The sequence below is a fragment of the Adiantum capillus-veneris genome, chromosome 6 (assembly GCF_014529385.1).
Source record: "Adiantum capillus-veneris isolate H3 chromosome 6, ASM1452938v2, whole genome shotgun sequence".
NCBI classification, from domain to species: Eukaryota; Viridiplantae; Streptophyta; class Polypodiopsida; order Polypodiales; family Pteridaceae; genus Adiantum; species Adiantum capillus-veneris.
Window position 1 is genome coordinate 19,738,524 of NC_140936.1, and position 21,095 is coordinate 19,759,618.

Here is a 21,095-nt window from a genome sequence, read left to right on the forward strand (position 1 = left end):
ATGCTATGAAGATCAATGCAATTCAAACCAATATGCTGTGCAAGAGCTGGGTCTTGAGTAATTAACTTCAGGGTTTCTGATGTCGAGGTTTGCTACTGATGTCTTCCAAAGAGCAAATCTTGTAGCTTGTGTGCTCTCTGTTTGATTGTACCATCAGGATGCTTCAGCACACTGATTGCTTGAGTTGTTGATAGCACTTTTGACTGTTGTTGAGCTTTTTCACTACAAGAGGTACTTCACATTAGCGGCGCTTGCAGTGCGACGCTCAAAAGCGAAAACCCACGGCGTAGCTATGGGCGTCGCTAGTTTACTTGTAACTTAGCGACGCTCATAGCAACGCCTATAGCAACGTTCGATAGGGGTAAAAAAATAACCGAGAGCATCCAAAAACTCAGATCTCAGATCTGAGTTTTCGGCGCTCAAGCAAGCAAAGGTAACCCGCGCTCTCCCTCTCTCTCTCTTTCTTCTCCACACACACACACACATACACAAGGAGAGCCAGGTATGCTCCTTCCTTATCCTCTCTCTCATGTTCCCTTTCCCTCTTTCCCTCTCTCAAGACCTGTTATTCAAGAGGAAAATGTCATAACCAATCTACCACACTTGGGTGATAGAAAGGTTATACCATTTTTCTCTTTTTATCGTTTAAGATTAGGTTGGATTTAGATTTACGTTAGATTAGATTTAGGTTTATTTAAGTTAGATTAGATTAGCTTTAGGTTTATTTTGAGTTAGATTTACGTTAGATTAGTTTAGGTTTATTTACGCGTGTTAGATTTAGATTTACGTTAGATTAGATTAAATTTAGGTTTATTTTGAGTTTAACATTAAATTAGATCTAGATTTATGTTCGATGGACCATGCAGACCAACAATTCCACGACAGTTTAGGGGTGGTGGTTGTTGTGGCGAGGAGCACGTTGTTTCTGGAGCTCATGTGTTGCAGAGTCCCTAGGACACACCGAGGAGTGTCCTTGCTTGTGAGACTGCTCAGACTACACCGAAGGATTATACTGCCTACGCGTTTGAGAGTGGTGTCCCGTCTACTGCGTCGAAGATGCTGAGGAGTGACCCGAACATTGCATTGGGTCGCCTAGAGGCCTGGACGATGAGCATTCACCGGGCAGGGTTGCTATAGTTCATGGAAGGGACATGCCAAAGGGATACGCCTGCCTCATCAATCGTATGTCTGATGAGATCATTATGACCCCTGAGCGGAAGGGCCGTAGAAAAGTTTTTTGACATGCCAAAGGGATATGCCTACCTCATCAATCGTATGTCCGATGAGATCATTATGACCCCTGAGCGGAAGCAGGTGATGGGCCGCATACGACAATTGTGTAGACAGGTATTTTGACACACTGTAGTCTGTCATGGTCTCTTGGAGGGCTCAGGATAAAGCCTCCAAGGATTATCTTATTGCTAAGCTGCATCGGGAGTTTCCAGTTCCCTCTCTGGAGAATACATTTGACGATGCTTAGATGAGGAGATGCAGACACGACTACATGAAGCATCGAAGGTTAGATGCACAGATGCACAACTAGAGAAGAGGCAAAGGGGTTTTGTCCACTACATGCACCATCATGTAGACGTGGGTGTGTACATATTTTGTACCCACAAATATAGGCATTGACCAATAAAGACGAGATTATAACCCGGTGGTTCTGATCTCCGTGCACCTCTAGACCGAGGTGTGCGGGGATTGAACATGACTAGAGAATGTGAGGTAGTTTATAGTGTGAACAAAGAGAGAGAGAGAGAGAGAGAGAGAGAGAGAGATAAGATGAAGAATGCCAATAGAAGATTAAATTTGTTGTCCAGGTTATAAGGTTTTTACCCTCATTATGAGTAGTGACGAGGATGTGGGGCCGTCCAACCGAAACACCTATCTCTCAATGAGGATCTTATGTCCTTGTAATCAATGCAAGCATGCTGTGCAACGGACAAGACGCGTTTCTTTGTAGCATGTTCGTGAATTTGGCGATTATAACTCGTCGGACTCTGACGCTGGCCAATAGGCAGCAATCTTGCAACGCAATAGACGTGTTCGCAGGCGCTTTGGTCAAGCAGCATATGTGAGGCCACAAGATGTAGCCTCTGACAGCTTGGGGGATGATCATGCAGATGACATTCCCAACGAGGCAATGTTTGAGCCCGAGATCGATGAAATGATCAAGACGATCATGGATTCAGAAAGGCTTATCTATGATGATATGAAAAGTGAAGCCGATACACCATTGTATGATGGAGCACGTGTGTTTAGATTGAAGGTGCTCCTGGTTCTTCTCAACATGCAGAAAAAGTTTGGATGGAGTGACACTAGTGTCACAGTGCTTTTCAGGTGATCTATTACAATATGTTTACTTTAATAAAAAACTCTAGATGTATAATGATCAGGTAGATTTTTACACAATTGTACCGTATTTTTTTCATTGTATAGATTGCTCAAAGAGCACATACTGCCAGCTGATAATGTGATGCAAGATTCCAGAGAGGAAGCAAGAAAGATTTTGCGAAACTTGGGGATGGATTACAATTCGATCCACTCTTGTCCTAACGACTGCACTACTACTGTTTCTCAGCGTCTCTTTCACCTCATCAATTAGATGTAGTGGTGGGGCAAGCAACTTCTATGAGCAGACCTTCGTGATGCAGCTTCAATCTCCATTGCACCCGGAGCACATTGCTTTTACGAAATCACAGAAATTCAACAAAATCTCTCTACACAGGAATCCCTCCCCCTTTATGAGTCCCCCCCCCCCCCCCCCCCCCCCCTCTCTCTCTCTCTCTCTCTCTCTCCTTGTCCATGTTTTCTTCTCCATTCATTGTTTAAATGTTCGTGTGTTTAATGCAGGTATGGATGATGAGGAGTTTCTTTCTTCTTTGTCACCCCAGCAGAGACAATGGTATGTGGAGTGTCATCGCTCTGGTGCACCATCGCACGTTCCTACTCCGATCGCGTCTTTCTCTGTTTCAGAGCATTCAGCACGCTCCAAAGCTTCAGTGTCGACGAGACAATCTTCACACTCATATAGGCACCGGCACTCTAGTGGTGGTGGCGTTTGTGATGGGGATACCGCCGCCGATGCCTCGAAATCGCCTCATGTTTGACGAGGCTCTTTACCCTCCCTTTCTTTGCCCGCCCCAACACCAGCGATGGCATCGCCATCTACACCAGGTTTTGCGTGGCTGACGACCGTTCCTAGCAGCTACACACCACTAGCTACTCCTCCAAGAGTCACTCCAGTGGACACTCCTCGCTTCGGGGCCCAGACTCCAGTGGAGACACCTGACGTATGTACCCCCATTGACACGCCGCTAGAGACCCCTGCCAGGACACCCAGGTTCACGCATCACCGGCAAGAGGATTTGCCTTACTCCGTCGACTTCAGCGGCGGCATCACCTTGGATGATGAAGGCAAGAAGGTGATCTCGCACATGCGCGGTCTTTGCTCTCAGGTGTTTAGACACTACATACTAAACACTTGGAGTGAAATAACAAATGATTTAAAAGACAGAGTCATCAGCATGCTTCATGACGTTTCCCATTCCAACAGGGGATGACCACTTCAATGAAGACGTGATGAAGGTTCGAATGCGCGAATAGTGCAAGCACAGGCGTTTCAAAGTGCAAAAAGCAATTAATCATGGGTGGAGCAGACCAGATCGGCTGGCCAAAGAAGATTGGAAGAATGCAAAGAAAACAGCACGCGAGAATCCCGACAAGTGGAAGCAACAAAAGGAGGCACCCAGAGCGCGAGTAGAGACAGGGAGCTCGCACCACTTGGGGAGCGGCGGGTGGGCATCATTTGAGGCCGATTTTGTAAGTGTTTTTGCATGCTCTTTAGGTTTGATAGTTTAGGGTTTAGGGGTTTTTAAATTCTAACATAATGGATTCTTTGTATGTTTTGACAGTGGTCGACGACAGGACGTGACCCCACACCATACAAGCACGAGTATGCAGGCAGGAAGGGCTTAAACTCCCTGATGGACATTCTGAGTTCTCACGGCGGCATGGTTCGTATTAGGGTTTAATCTTTTCTATTTGTTGTATTGTTTTATAAATGTCGCTATATGTTTATACTTACAGAAAGCTGTCTTATTGTTTTTTTTGCAGAATCCGACAGATACGCCGCTTGGACGCGATGAGATGATGTTTATACGTCTTTTTGACAAATGTATATTTTTTAATAATGACAATGGTGTTGTAACTATTACATTTGCAAAGTTTAACAATCAAGTGATTTTGCCTATGATGTGTACAATTGTCATTGATTTACTTTCATCAATTTACTTTTGTCAGTTTTGTATCTTTATTCTGCAAACAATACTATGGATGATGGAGTTAATGGTTATAATGTCTTGTGGGTGACTACTTTGGGTCTATATCTAAGCTTGGACTTTCTTTCAAAGGTGAATCAATTAATGAAACATTCAATATGGTTGATGGGTGGAATGACATGCCACCAATTTTTTTTTCTCTCGGCGTCGCTTTGATCGTCGCTATATAAGGCTCTGCAGCGTCGCTATAAACGTCACTATAGGTGGCCTGTAAACGTCGCTATGATCGTTGCTATAAGCATCACTATATAGCAATGCATATAGCGATGCATATAGCGACGGTTATAGAGATGTTCCTGTATCGACGCTCTTAGCGACATCGAGGAGTATAAAAACCCAATGTATTTTCGTCGCTAACAGTGTCACAAGTGCACACAACCTCTTATAGTGTTTCTTGCCATTGGTAGCTTGGTGGGCTTGGTGCTGCATGGTGTGGTGGAGTCTTTTGAGACTTAACTCACCATTGCTTGATTGGTTTATCGGTTTGTGGAGAAGATAAGTGCTCCTTTTTCTTCCAAACCATTTTCATGTTAGGTTCCTTGCGCGAAGATGCTCGTCTCTGTGTTTTAACCCTTGAAACCTTCTTTTGTTTTGTTGATGAAGTTTTAGGCACCCAGATCTGAAGTGGTTTATCCTTAAGCTATGCTTTTGGTACTCAAATTTGCCTTACTCCTTGCATGCTACTTGTAGCATTTGATTATCAAGGGGATGGAGAAGATTGACTACTTCATGGTTTGGTATGCTGATTGCTTCTTTTCCATTCCTCTTTGCTTGGTGCAATTGGAACAATGAGTTGCCCTCCTTTAGGTGATAGCTTTAGTTGATTTGTATCCCAATCTGGTACTGCTTTGTATGTTTGCATCCACGGAATTCCAAGAATCTTCATTTCATTCATGTGTTCATCTGGTAAGCATACAAACTGATGAGGACATGAACATCCATGTACTATCACGTTCAAGTTGAGTTGGGTTCTTGTTGCATTCTTTGTTTGTCGCTATTCCTGCCATCAATGCTTGACTTGTGGCCTTCTTGTATGTGGAATAACTGACTGCATTTACTCTAGCTCCTGTGTTGACCAAAGCATTGGTGCTATGATTGTTGAGCTGTACTTTGATGCGCAGGTCATTCCATCTAACCAGTCATCATCTGTTGAAACTGCGTCTTTAGGTAATTCCCATTGTCAATCATCTATCTCCAGAGTGTTGATGGGAATCGATATCTGTTGATTCTTGAGAGCAGCTTTCCGCTTGAGTACTCAAAGCCGAGCTTCCTCTTGGGCTTCATCAATAACCTGCTGTTGTTTGATCTTCCTTTGTTTGTCTGCATGCATTCTTTCTAGCAATTCACTAGTTAGTGGAAAATTGTATTTCTTTAAACGACATCCACTAATCCAATTAGCCATTGGTTCACCATTTAGGGTGGACAATTTTATTGCTCCACTTGGAGATACATCTTCAATGATAAATGGTCCGTTTTCCTTTTTCTTAAACCTGGGAATGTGTTGCTTAAGGGAATAGACTAAAACTAAGTCCCCTTTCTTGAAGATCTTTGTGATTAAGTGGGAATCAAAAAACTGTTTTTGTTTTCGTTTTTGTGCATAGATATGAGCTATAGCAGTTAGCCTTTGCTCATCTAGCTTCTCCAAATCTTCAAGTCTTTTTGACAATTCATGTCCAGCCCACTCTAGATTCTGTGCTACCCTTAATGTCGGCAATAGAAATTCTATTGGAAGTATGGCATAAAGACCATAAACAAGGTTAAAGGGTGTAGCATTTAAAGCCATTTTGAATGAAACTCGGTAAGCCCATAGAGCAGCATGGAGATTCATTTCCCAGTCTGTCCTTCGTGAACTAACCACTTTAGTCAGCACCGAGCTAAGAATTTTATCGTATGCTCAGCTTGTCCGTTTGCTTGTGGGTGATAGGGAGCTGATTTCTTATGGATGACCATAAACTCATTAAGCAAATACTCTATTACCTCATTGAGGAAATGAATTCCCTGATCACTGACAATCTCTATTGGCAGTCCATACCTCGTAAATACATACTCATATAAGAATGCAACAGTGGTTCTGGTATCATTCTTTTGAGTTGCTTTAGCCTCGGCCCACTTGGTCAAATAGTCCATAGCTACAATGATATATTGAGATTGGGTTCTATAAGCAGGTGGTTGTATTGGTCCAACAAAATCTCTAGCCCTCATCATTGGTGTTAAGGGAATGCTATCCCGAGGGATTTACTCTTTATACAAAACAGGATGCCACCTGAGAGCAGACAACTTTGATAAAACCCCTATATACGACTTATATTAGGGAAGATGATCCCCCTTGCTACACTTATACGACAATCAATGAAGAAAACTATCATACCCCTATCTTACATATAAAATTTAGGTCTCACATGATCTAACTGAGTAAAACTAGTCAAAGAGTGTGTAGCATAGTGACTGGCAACATACTAAGGAACCACTTCTGTTGATAACTAGATGTACCCTCAATGTGTCTTACTTTGGCTTTCAAAATATGTGCCGGATCAGCTTGCACTCTAGTTACTCGTCCAATTTTGACCCATTCAAAGTTGGTGTAAATTAACCCTTGACCTACTCCAAATCAGCCCTTATCTATGACCGGCTTGATGCAAAATTTCATGTGTGACCTGATAAAAAACTTCCTCAAAATTAATCCGAGTTCTATGCACACCGGTGACCAATCGTTATAAGTAATCAACCTGAGTCAGTTCCTCCACCCCCCCATAAATATGATACCCCCCTCCCTTATTTTTAAGCTTGGGGGATAAATTATTGGGGGCCTCCCCCTAACTTATACGCTTATGTAGCTTGTAAAAAAAACCCCCCTCCCCTACACTTACGTAGTGCGATAAGTTTTCCATGGTGAATCCCCCGGGCATGCTATCTACTCGTGTTGGCATTTTTGCTCGTTGACAAACATCACACTTCGAACATATTCTTTGGCATCTGCAAAAAGCGTTGGCCACCATATGCCTGCTATCAGGATTGCTCTTGCGGTGGTCTCACTAGAAAGGTGACCTCCAGCTAATCCAGCATGTGCTTGTTCTATAATCAGAATATACTCGTTTTCATTTGCACAAAGACGAAAATGTTGATCTTTACCTCTCCAATACAATTGGTTCCCAATAAGAGAATAGTCTCTTGCTTGCTCTTTGACGGCGTTTACTCATATCCTCAGGAAATGTTCGGCTCGATTAATAAGTAGCCAGATAATTACTCCACTTAGTAACATGTGACATTTGAAACAATGTTACATGAGTTATGGGTGTTTGTTTTTGACATTGATGACAATCTTTTACAAAAGATCGAACATCTCTCCTCATAGTCGGCCAAAATACTCCAAGTCTCAAGATTTGTTGCATAGTTTGGTCTTCCGTAAAGTGAAGTCCTACTATGGTAACATGTGCTTGACTTAGTACTGTTCTTTTTCTTTAGAATTAATGCATAAGAGTAATATCCCGTCCTGATTTCTTTTGTATAGCCTTCCAGCTAGTAATTGATACATAGCCAACTGCTCGATTAATCTGATCGTGATAAGAAGTGGTATTTGTGAATCCACTTGAGCTATTGTCATCAATGACACAATGTTTTCCGACCATCTAGGTATCATTTCCATGGAGAACAAATAGGTATCTGGTAGATCCTTGTCTACCCCTTTAGGCGATTCCCCTGAAACAATCCTTGACAAATGATTCACTCATTGATGTATAGTGCCCTTTTTTACAACCACAGTGAAATCAAATCCCAGAAGAATGATGAACCATCTCACTATTCTCCCTGTGCTGCATGGCTTGCTGACCAAATAAAACAAAGCTTGGTGGTCCACAAAGAACATAAAATTGTTGGCTAATAAGTAATGTCTATACTTTTTAACGGCATAGATCATTCCTAATCCTTCTCTTTCGGTGGTGGTGTAATTCTTTTCCTCCATGTTCAATTGTCGGCTAGCATAAGAAATAGGAAAGTCAACTCTCCCATCTCCTAGTTGAACTAGTATACAACCGATAGCAAAATTGGAAGCATCTACATGTACGTGGAATACCTTATCCCAATCTGGTGCTTTCAATATTGGAGCTGAGGTGAGAGCTTGCTTAAGATTCATGAAGGATTCTTCATATGTCTCGGTCCATTCAAAGTGTGTAATCAAGCTATACATGGGTTTTGCAATTATAGCGTACATGTAGATGAACCGGTAATATCCACAATGCCCCATGAAGGCTTGTACCCCCTTGACTGTTGTTGGTTTTAGCAATTCAGCAATGACGTGAATCTTCTCAATATCAGTAGCTATGCCATTTTTAGACACGGATTTAAGAAAATCTTATAAAGTCTAGATTTTTTGAATACCTTTTTGAGGTGTTCAAAGTGATCAGCCCGGATTGATGAATGTACACATAGATCATCCATATATACTTCTAAGAAGTTCCTAAGATATTCTTTGAAAGCATGTCTCATCAACCTTTGAAACGTGGCTAGAGTATTAGTTAACCCAAACGGCATAACCCGATAGAAAAATATACCCCATTCTGTTGCAAAAGCAGTTTTATGCTGATCTTTTGGGTCAACCAAAAGTTGATTGTATTCCGAAAAGCCGTCTAAGCTGTAAGATTCTTGTCCTACAACTCGTTCTAAAACATGCTCAGTTATTGGAAGAGGGAAGTTGTCTCTAATGGTAGCTGCATTCACCTTTTTAAGATTAACACACACTCGTAATTTTCCATTCTTCTTGGGTACTACCACAATTGGAGACACCCAATCTGTGTGTTCAATTTCATAAATGAATTCGACTTCCTTTAGTTTTTCAATCTCTTCTTTTATCTTCCTGGCAAATGCTTCATTATACGTGTATGGCCTTTGTCTACTTGGTTTCGCATCATCTCTCATGGGTATGGTATGTTGACATATTTCTGGATCAACACCCTTGAGATCCTTGTAAGACCAAGCGAAGATATCTCGGTATTCCTTTAAAAAGCTTAGCAAAAGCCTTTCTTCTTCTTCTGTTAGGTCATTTGCAATGTAAGCAGGTCGAGGCTCTTCTCCTGGTTCAATCAGCTAAGTCTATCTTTTTAGCGTTTTCAGGCCCTTTGTAAGATTCGCCCTGTTTTCGTAGTTCCCTAACAGGTTGTTCGCTTATAATTTTTTGATCTTGGAGAGTATACTTTTTGTAATGGGATGGAACATGCATTACATCCTTACCATTCTCTTCCGTGGTTTCCATTTCGGTTGTGTATATCTCCTTTAGAGCTTTTTTCAACTCTTGATATTTCTTTTTCCGCTCAATTCTGGTTATGAGTGGTTTCTTATCCTGTGATTTTTCTTGAGTACCCTTCCCTATTTTTCTCGATGTTTGAGACATCTCTGAGTTTTTGTTTAAAGGATATCTGCCAGTTATTTTGTCCTTGACACAATCATTTGCATCTATCTGCATCAAGAATTGTGTTTTACTGGAGACTGATGGCATAGGTCGTGTTTTCATAATTCTGGTGTCTCTTTTACGTCTATACCATTTATGTCTTCTTGATTTTTGGTTTGGAAAGTCAAAAAACTTTTCCTCCTCTCCTTTTAAAAGTAGCTTAGCTCTTGTATGCTCTTTTTCTAACCCCGGATCTTCTGAGGTAGCTCAGTGTTCATCTAACTCATCAGTTGCATTGTAATAGAGGTCTAAAAAGACCCGCTGAGCTTTCATTAAGTCCTTGAGTTCCTCATCTTCGTCTTCAATGTTGAGGATTGAAATCATTTGGATGGGAATTATGTCATAGCCATCCTCATTGCAAAACTGAGTAGGCATAGACGTATTCACACATATATCCATTGTCGCTAAAATTTGAGTCCACTCGAATGGCTCAAACAAATGCTCTGGAAAGGGTTCAGGTACGTAGGCTTCATCTGTGCAGTCCCTTTCTAGGATACATTCTTCTCGTCTTAAGCTTCCATTTTTTGAAGCTCCACACATCCAAATAGAAGTGTCTTTGTTTAACCAGGATGGGAGTTTAGTTTCAGCCGAAGAGACTAAATCAAATTCTTGGATGGGTGTTTTCAAGACATTTCTATAAGTGTGATCTTTTAGATTTACTCTTGTTGTAGATCTGACTTGCTTCAAGTACAGATAGTTGTTTTCCCAACCTTGGATAAGCTGTACCTGTAACATGAAAGGTTTTCCCAATATGATTTCATAGTTGAGTTTTTTCCCAAAGTCTACTATGGAAAAAGTGTGTTGATATTCAATTCCACAGGAATTGACTATCACTTTTTCAAGCAGCCCTAATGGTCTCTCAAAGTGTCCGTTAGCCAACTGCAATTTCATTCGAGTTTGTCTAATGACTGGCTGTCCCCAGGATTCCCATACTGCTTTATTGGCTATGGCTATGCTAGCTCCACTATCCACTATTGCCATTGACGGGAGCAAAGCGAACCCCGAACCCCGACGGCCTCTAAAACACCGGGGACCGAATGGCGCGCCTCGAGCCTGTCATGGTAAAGCAAACAGGGGGGGCACCACACTGAAAATTATGATTCCCAAGAGTGTACCAAGAATCCACCATATATGGCCGCCTTGTTGGTGTGGTGAGCTCAAGTTGTCTTCAGAATCCTGCTTACTGCCATGACTGGAAAAAACTGCAAGCATATCATGCTTCTTTTGGGTGTGCTCAAACATGTCAGCTTCCTTTACTGATGCTAATTGCAAGCCACCTACCTTGCGGCGTAAATTCAAGCGTAATCCACTTACCTTTCTCCAAAGAGAGGATGCACTATTTGTAAAAAATTGTACCAAATTGCGAATGAGGTCTTCATTCTTGCATTCTATCAGGATTTTGTCTATCCATGGCTCCTTTGCTCTTATCTCCATGCTGATCTTCTCTCTATATGTTATAGCGGCTAGTTATAGCCATAGGTCTGATGCATCCCATGCAAACACAATGCTGTGTTGTGGAGGAGTTTGGAACATCCTTAAAAGGTTGGCAACATATTGATCATCAAACTTACTATGAACATCCTCACATATACTGGAGGCATTACCCATCTCCAAGTTTATAACACCCTTCAGTAGACTAGAGGCATTACCCATCTCTAAGTCTATAACACTACACAATAAAGTCTTGCTCGGCTGCCAAGCCTCTGGAGCAATATCCAACTCCAAACCTTCAGTCATACTTACCTCTTCGTTATGGTCCTTAAGTGAAACTGCCTTGATGCAAGATTCCTTTAGCTTGCTACACTGTCTTGGGTCCATGCTGGTGAACAGGCTTCCGTTTTCAAAGCCCTCCCCTTTGCTTGATATGTTGCCCACCTTCTGCAAAGCCTTGCTAGCAGGCTGGTCTTCCTCTTCTCTTGTATCTTTCATGCCATTTGCATTCCTCTTACTCTGACAAGGCCTAATCAACACTTTACACCTTCTTACCCTTACTGCCCAATGTTGTCGATTGATCGCTTTGGTGCCTATTTCATTCAAGGTTAAAGATGTACTCACATTTGTAACACAATTTTCTAGACTTACCTCCCCCACCTGGGTAGCATATTTTGATTCTTTAACCTCTTGTTCCACTGCTTGAGTTCTTTGAATAGTCTTCTTACTTGATCCTTCTTTTGTTACACTCATTTTGACCTCTTCTGCAAGACCAATGATACTTGGTGTGCGGGTATCAATTGATGGTGGGCGTAGGATGATTGTAAGTGGTGATTGTGGTGGACATAGAATTTGTGTTGGTGGGGATGGTGCTTGGGGTGGGGGTGTTCTTTCTCTAGGGGGTGACAATTGGTTCCTCCTACCTTCTCTATTATAGTTTTGTTGTGGTTTGGGACAGTAGTACATACCGTGACCATCTTCTCCGTAGTTGTAGCAGTGATACTCCCTGTTTTGTCGTCGTGCTCTTTCAGGGTCTTGATCTCTTTCTTGACTCCTCCCTTGCTGTATTAAGTGGACAGAAAAATTATGCAGTTGGTCAGTAATATGGGCCAACATATCTTGTTGGTCATCTCTTACCCCAAGAGCCGGTGGTGGTGGTGGAATGGTGGTTGTCGTAGTTGTTGGTCGACGCGATGTTCCTGCTTCTATTGACTCGATTTCTTTGGCTTTCATTCGTAGCTTCTTGTCCTTAAGGCGAGCAATCTCAATGGCTAACTCGTACGTAGCCGGGAATCTACCTTTCACCTTCTCCTTGAGAAGCGGCCATAAGCCATGCGTGAACCGATCTTTTTTTAGGAAATCGGGTGCGGCTTCCCCCCTTGCCAGTGACTCAACCCACCGTTCCCACAAATCCACAAATTTGGACTCATAGGTGGCATATTCTAAAAGACCCTCCTGCTTCAAGTCCCTCAACTTGTCCCACAACTTTTCTGAAGTGGTACCTCCCCCAAAGTGCCTCTTAAAAGCGGTTTTTAAGGGTTCCCAGTCATCCTTGGTTGCTTATGGAAGTGCATTGTACCATGATCTAGCTTCTAGCTTCATGAGATGCTTAAAGATTCTAACCCGGGATTCATCCGTATCTTTGTTGCTCACTACACATGCTACTTCAAAGTCATCTAGGAAGTCTGTTACCAAATCCTCCCCCTTCTTTCCTTTAAATGTTGGAAATGCTACACCTGCCATGATTACTGAGAGAGAGCTAGAAAGACACACTGCTTAACTTGCAAAAGTTTTTTTCTTCTTTACAAGGAGGCGTGTATACCCTCTTATACTAGGACATAGATTAAAACTTCAAACGGTACATTGCCTTGTACCAAAGGTAGGACAAATGGTTGATCTGATGCCAGAACCTCAAAAAATCGCTCCCCACCCAGCATGGTGTCAATGACGTGCTGGTAGTGAGCCTTCAAATCCAGTATTACCTTGATTGAGCGTACACGTGTTGGTATGTGTGATCCGTCTTGAGGTAGGTTGTACTGATTCATGTGAAGCTTAGAGATGCTTAGTCACTGTCCAAGCTTGTGGGAGAGGGTGGTGTTCTTTCCTGAAACAAACTCAGTAGATCCCTAGTTTCTCTAGTGAGAGTGTGAGCCAATGATTCCGTTATCTATGCTGCAGCATCAGGTGCGACTTGAAAACTGACTGTGATAATTACCTCGGTGACTTGAGTTACCCGATTCTCAAAGTAGAATAGTGTTGATTCTTTATTGTGTAGAGCTCCTTCCATTTTGTTGTTGTGGGTTGGTTGTAGGTTGCGGACATGGTTTCGACCTTCTCCTTCTTCTTCTTGGCACTTGGCCTATGTATATCCACTGGGTTGGTTGACTCTCCCACTGCAAATCGATTACCGTTATGCCTGGCACTCGAGCTTCGATGGAGATGCGGAGTTCGTCTAGTTGTGCTTGGAGCTCTTCTTCTTCTGTCGTCCAATTAGCAAATCCTGCTAGCCATTCATCCATTCACAATAGTTTAGGGGTTTCAGTCTTGTAAACTGAAGGGTTTCATGACAAGATCCTCAGTGGGGGCACCAAATGACGGGAGCAAAGCGAACCCCGAACCCCGACGGCCTCTAAAACACCGGGGACCGAATGGCGCGCCTCGAGCCTGTCATGGTAAATCAAACAGGGGGGGCACCACCTAGCTTCAGCGGCTAGGACGCAAACAACACACCACCATAACAAAGTTTTCATCCAAGAGAAATGGATGCTTGGGAGTAATGATGAAGAGGAAAGGGAATGAGATCGAGTGAGAGAGAGAGAGAGAGAGAGAGAGAGAGAGAGAGAGAGAGAGAGAGAGAGAGAGAGTGAGGGAGGGGGTATAGCGGCTTAGTACTTAGGCACCACAAAAAGATGGCGAATCCGCACACCCTTCACACATACACAAGCTCACTCCAAAACACAAGACTAGGTGGCGATTCCGCACACCTCACATGGGCAAAACATTGCAAGAAAACATACTCACAAAACCTCAATCTTTATTTAGAGAATAAGGCGATGAAATGGGGAGCATAGGGTAGGGGAATGAGAAGGGAGAGAGTGGTAGAGCACATGGCGGATAGGTGGGAGTTGATGGCGAAGACTCGCACCCGGATTATGGCCATCATCCTTCATTTAGTTGCCCTTCATCTTCCATAGCCAAGGGTGTAGAGTTCATGCTCAAGACAAGCATGGTGATTGCGGTGATCGTGATGGTGTGGGTGTGTGTGTGTGCACTAGGCACACACAGTGCATAGTGTGTTCTTTGGTGATGTTTGTGTGTGTTTAGTGTGATGGTGACCCCTCTTTATATAGGGGAGGAGGGGGAAGAAATTCTAGAATTTAGAAATGAAGAAATCATTATCTACATAGGCCATGTGACTGTGGGCCCCACTTGTCTGGCTGTGTGTATATGTGCCAGAACAGCAGTCTCATGAGAGAGAGACTAAGAGAGAGATGGGTTGATGAAAAAAAGTGAGAGGTGATATGGAGAATAAATTAATTACAAGAGGGGAGAGAGAGGAGTGTGTTCAGAGGTGAATCTGTGTGCAGATGTGTGTGAACACAAGAAAAATCAGGTAACCACTGGGTGGGGATGGGTCTGTGGGCACCTTTTTCAGTGAAACTAAGTGTGTGTGAGTGTGGGGGAGGCCATTTGGCTACAAGACAAGAGAGATTTCGAATTTTAGAGAGAGAGAGGGGGATATTTGGGTCATGGGATATGATAGGAGAGAGAAAAGGGGGGTGGGGTATACTGTTTTGGAAGACAGGATAAGTGGCATGTGAGTTAGGGTGCATTATTGGTGAGGGGTGGGGTAGCTTGAGGGGAGAGAGAAAGGAGAAAGGACAAGGGAAAGAGAGAGGGGGTTGACCTTTTGAGTGGAGGAGAGGAAAAGGGACACACGGCGGGGCAACAGTGAAGAAAAAAGAGGCAAGGTGGGGATAGGCTGCTCCGCAGGTATGAGGTGGCCTATTTTACCTTTCTCATATATTTACATAATCATACTTTATTTTTTTCTTACTTTTCCAATTCCTTTTATCACTCCCTCCCTAAGGGGAGGTTTCCATGGGGTGGGGACGAGAGAAGAGGGGTATGTGAGCTTGGCTTGTGAAAAGCCCCCATCACCATGGTTTCAATGTCATTATATTTCACTGGGAGGGTGGTGTTTCCTTCTTCCCCTTCATAATATTCTTTGACCTTGTTCATTGGAACTGATCGAATCTTTTTGTTTTCCATTTCATTTTTCAATTTCCCCAAATTCTTCGAGATCAACCCGTTATCCCCACCCTCTCTAGGGTCTTCTATAAATCATTCCACAAGTATGGTCTGAGTTTTAACAATTCTCCCAAGTTAAGAGTGTATTGGATGGGTGTAGACATGATTGAATGAATGTTGTCTACTTCTAGAGTCTGTTCAGCTCTTTTTACTTGAGTGGTCCTACACACGATGGATTCATCTTCGTTATCTCCCAAGTAAGAAGGTAATGTTTTTAAGGTCAATGGTTTTGACATTCGTGAAGCTTTTGATCTGCAATTCCCGTACAAAGATTGTACATCCACGTTCATATCAGAAGGTAGGTTATCCAAATAGACTTCCTCTATAGGAGCTGACTTTAGAGTTAGGCTCCCATCATTGATCTCTCTTACTTTTTCCCATAAGTGTACTGGCCAGTCTTCCTCTATGAATGGAATTCCGTCTAAGGCATCTTCGCTGTCCGCCACTATAAGCTCTGGTTCTTTTGTGTCAAGGTGGGGTTCTGCCACCACATCGGATTTTTCTTTAGTGTCTCCTACCACAAGCTCTTTAGGTTTTGCGATACTTTCGAGCTTGGGTTTTTGTTTTTCCAGCATTTCTTGCGTGATTCTTACCAAATTTTGATAAGCTTCCAGGTTAGCTGCTTCCATGTCTGGAGATGGATAGTTTTTCCACTTGTTTTCCATGTTTTGGCCTGCTTTAAGTCCTGATTGGTAGGCTTCCGAGGCGGCATTAATAGGCTCAAAAATTTTATCAACAAGAATGGATCCCCCAGATTTCACGGTTGTTTCTTTAAACTCACTGCCAATTTCTTTCAGCTTTTCGTGGAATTCTTTGCTTTCTCCTCGATTTCAACCCGTTGTTTTTGTTTTCTCATCTCATATCTTTTGCTTCTGCTCCTTTTGATTCTTTGAGAAGAAACTTTCGTATTTTCTGAAACATCAGAGGAGTTATGTTTCTTTTTCTTAGCCTAGGCTCTAGTGATTACCTTGATTGGAACAATCGGTTCACTCTCTGATGAGCTACTAGGTATCACTTGGACTATGTTTATTATCATTTTACCCTTGTTCAAAGGATTTTTAGGATAATATTCTGGAAAGTGTCCTCACTTTTTGCAACATTGTATGCAATAGGCTTTAATTAGTTTGAGGTTTTTATTAAGCTATGAACATTCATTTTTCCAATGATCATCAGCACCACAATTATGACAGTTTCCTATTCTTGGCTTCATCATGGGTCTTGCCATGGGAGGTTTGACACCTTGATTAGCTACATAATACATTGGTACGAGCTCTGGTGGAGCATAAGTCATGGTTTCTTCCATTGGTGGTGGGTGTGGATTATACCAATCTCCTTCTACCATTACTGTAGATGGACTAGGCTCTACATGGGGTGTAACATACACTAATGCTTGTTCATCTATGACTCCTTCAGAGTGCATGTACTTTACAGGCACTGCATTATGTCCTGGATATGGAGGTTGTTGTCCCAACACAGGTTGAGGTCTTTCCATACCCATTGGTGGTCTTTGAGCTACTCTTCAAGTTCTTGGAACAGATGTATGACATGATTGTCAACGTCATTGTCTTTTATAGTTAATTTTCCATGGGTTTCATGGAACAAAGTATGAGCAGATAGGGTAAATATCTTCTGATGTTTATAGATTTGGTTGGTATTTACTTACGGTAGACTCCACTTGCCTGAAGGGTTCTTCTCTTCAACTTCCATCCTGTTAGAGAGGATCTTCTTGAAGGAAGATACGATCATTTCCATTGTTGAAATTGCTTGTTTCCTTTAGAGAATGAAATCCCTTCTAATGTCAATGGACTCCGGATATGTCAAAACACTACACAGTGGGGTATAGAGAGACTTATCACGCCTGTGGAAAGCCTACGTCTTAGCGGCACACAAAGCCTAAGAGACAACGGCAAAAAGAGGCATTTTTCTATCACCAAAGATGTAGAGAGTCCTCACAAGCACTTAAGGATTTCTCTCAATTTCTCTCACGATTACACAACAACAATAACAAGTTTTGGCTCTCATACCAATTTAGGTGGAAGCAGAAAAGAAGGGCAGACAGCATACAGAAGCTTGGACACGATAAACAACTAGTGCACAGACAGTATGAGAGTCACAAAACGAGCAGTATTACATGCCACATGTTAGGTATGAACCAAAATGATCAAGAAAAACTTTGATTTTGTCAAGAAACGCACTAAGGGATTTTTCAATCCAATTTATGGGTTAATTGTCAAATTTTTTGATCCAAATCACCCCATATCTCACACACGGACTCTATATCATGCTTTGAACCAATTTGCAACAAAAAATGTACAATTTGATGAAAAAGTTAATAATCATGATTATTTACTTTTTTTTTTTACCAAAATGGGTTCAATTTGCAACTTTGACCTCATGGAACTAAAGTACATGATGTTCCAAGCCCACTAACCAAGTTTGATCAAATTTGGATCTGAAAAACTCAAAATCCCTTTATATCTACTATTTCAGAGTCTAAAGCCTAAATCTCGCACCATTTCCACCCAGTGCACTCAAATGAGCCCACACTTCACTCAGAGTACCTAAATGCCATATGTTTCAAGCCTGTGAGGTCAAAAATGCAAAAAGCTAGAAAAAATCCCTAGCTGTAAATGATCGTGATTATTTACTTTTGTTGCAAAATTTGTCTGGATTGCATGGTTTTGATCTCTACATGTTTTTATGCATCTATACATGCACCAAAATTAATTTGAAGCAAAATGGACATCATTTGCCAACTATTCAGGCTCAGGGCATTTCAGAGCGGAATCCGCAAAATTTTCTAGCTTTGACACTGTATTCGCCTAATAGGTGCAACGCAAGCGGCTGGGAAGGCAAAGAAAATAATGTCTCAAAAAGCTAAGCTGCAAGGATTGCCACCGTACCAGTTAGATTCGAGCTCAGTAAAGCAACAAAGGCAACCTACCTGTCTAAACAGCAGGTCGAAGAAAACAACACAACGGTCTTCACTGGCACATTCAAGAGTGAAAAAGGACACCAGGTAGGATTGAAAATGCTTCCCAAGGAGGTTTATGATGTAGCTGTAAAGCTGGATACCAAAGAGGCCAATAAAAGACAGGGTCTTCAAGATTTCTATGACCAGGAGCCATGCGGAGTGGATTTCAAAAAGCATATGAATTGTTATCCACAATCAAAGAAGATGGATCGGCTCAAATCACGGATCAGGAAGGGCAAAAATTTGATGTGCTAATCACTAAGGATATAGTGGCAGAGGCCCTTAAGCTTCCAACAAAAGGTATGACAATGCAAGCCAGGGATAGGAAAACTACTTTTACCAAGGATATTGTTGCTGCCACCTTCTCTGATCTCATTCTACAACAAGTGGAGAACCCATCTTGCCTTTACAACCAACATTTCCATTTCCTTTCAAAGAGACCGCCACGGTACACAACTCCAAATCATGTAGTTGCGATTACTTTCACTCAAGTGTTGAAATCGACAACAAGGCAAGCGATATTTCATGCACAATACGTGCTTACAACACTGAAGGGAACAAAGAAAGAGGGAAAGATAACATATCTGGGCGCTCTAGAAGTACTAACAAGAATAGAATACCATGCTATTGGAATGGCCAACAACTTGCAGCTAGTCCCATATCAGAACAGAAAGATTATCTCAGCTCAACCATCTCCTCGAGCCACTAAATCAACAAAATATCATATAAATCAGATGAGGAATCTGCACAGAAAGCTTGCATGAAGCCCACAACAGCAAAAGCTATGATAACAAAGAAACTAGGGCAAGGAGGGAAGCAATGAAGAAGAAAGCAATGGCAGCTCACCAAGTGGAACCTCAACAAAAAAAGAGCTAGGTTTGAAAGAGTAAAGCAAGCATATGAACGAAGCCTCGAACTGTACGTGAAGACCCTGAGAAGTGGAGCCCAAGGGAGGTCAAGGGTCCAAGGACCAAAAACCCTGCAAAGAAGGTGCCAGAGGATCCAAAGGATTCACTAGAGTGGATGTATGTTGAGGCCGAAGCATTGAAGAATAAGGAAGCTCTTGAAGCTCAACGAAAAGCAAGAGAAGAAACAACTAAGCAACAGAGGCAAACAAAAGTTGCACAACAAAGTGAGTCACATCCTGAAAAAGGGGAGATGTCTCTAAGACCCTCTTCACCAACCACAAAACAAGAAGATCAGCCCATGCCAAGTCTAAGGCCTTCACGAGCAGATAAATCCAATGAAGGCAAGGAAGAAAATGAAAAAGAGCATGAGCAACCGGAGCAGGTAAATTTTGAACAACCCAAGGAAACCAAAAAAGCTGAAGTAGGACCTTCTTCTCCAACAACTCAAGAGAAGTAGATGAGACATCACAAAGCCTCAAGAAGAAACAATTGAACCACCTACCAGGCCACAAGCAGAAACCGCCGCACCAACAACAATGCTACGAACCAAAACAATATAAACTTCTAAGCAACCCCAGGTAGAACCTAAAGACTGGAAAACCACAAATGAAGTCATCATGGAGGTAAATGAGTATGCAAAGCAAACACGCTGATGACAAAAAAGATGAGAACAACAACACTTAGCCGCAGTGCCAAGGCTAAAGAACTGGAACAAGTCATAGATGCTCTACAAGGTGAGCGAGAAGACAGAATGAACATCATTGAAGATCTTCAAAGGTAGATTAAAGAGCTAAAAAATGAATCAGAACAACACCAGACTGCCAGGGAGAAACATCAGAAAGAGATGGAAGATCTGGGGGAGCTCCTAACAAAGTTGTCTCATGCATGCAAAAGCAAGGATCAACACAACTGACTGAAGTAACCAATGATATTTTAACCACTACTCTGTCAGTCCAAAAGATCCAAGTGCAAATAGATGTAGCCAATGCCTCCTTGCAGTACTCCGATCAAAGAACCAATGATCAAGTGGTATTTCTAAGGCAGATAAGAGAAAACCCCGTTGTAGCCTCAATCAAGGAAACAGATGAAGTCTACAAGACTTTAGAAAAGAGGAATAAAGACCTCGAAATTGAGCTGAAGCTTGAACAAGAACAAAGATGAGACCTTGCATTGATGTGGGTACAAAGAGAAGAGCAACTGCTCAAGGAAATAGAAGATTTGAAGAGAGCCAATCAGCTGTTAAGAGAGGGACATACAAAAACTCAAGAGGAGGCAAGAACCTCTGAACACCCAATCATAGACATACCATCAATCTCTTTTGCTAATATGGAAACACACCACCATCAGAAGGGATAGCAGGAGAGTCAGAGTTTCAAGTTCCAATCATTGAAAACAAGAAAGTGGCAATGGTTCAGCTTTTTAAAGCTGAAGAGGATGCACTGAAAGAGCAGATTGTCTAGGAAGTAGATGTTGAATGGAAAGCAGCCATGGATTGGAATTTGAGAGTTCTCTGCTCAATAAATGTAACTGAGCTCACTCCCAACAAAATCAATGCTCAATGGCATCAACAGTCACTACCCTACCCATTGATAAAGTTGGAGCTATTGCAGATTAAAGAAAGACTTTACAAGGACATGCAGAAAAAAGGCTCAAATGCTCTCCATTCCAAATGGAGAAAGAATTGGCTCAAC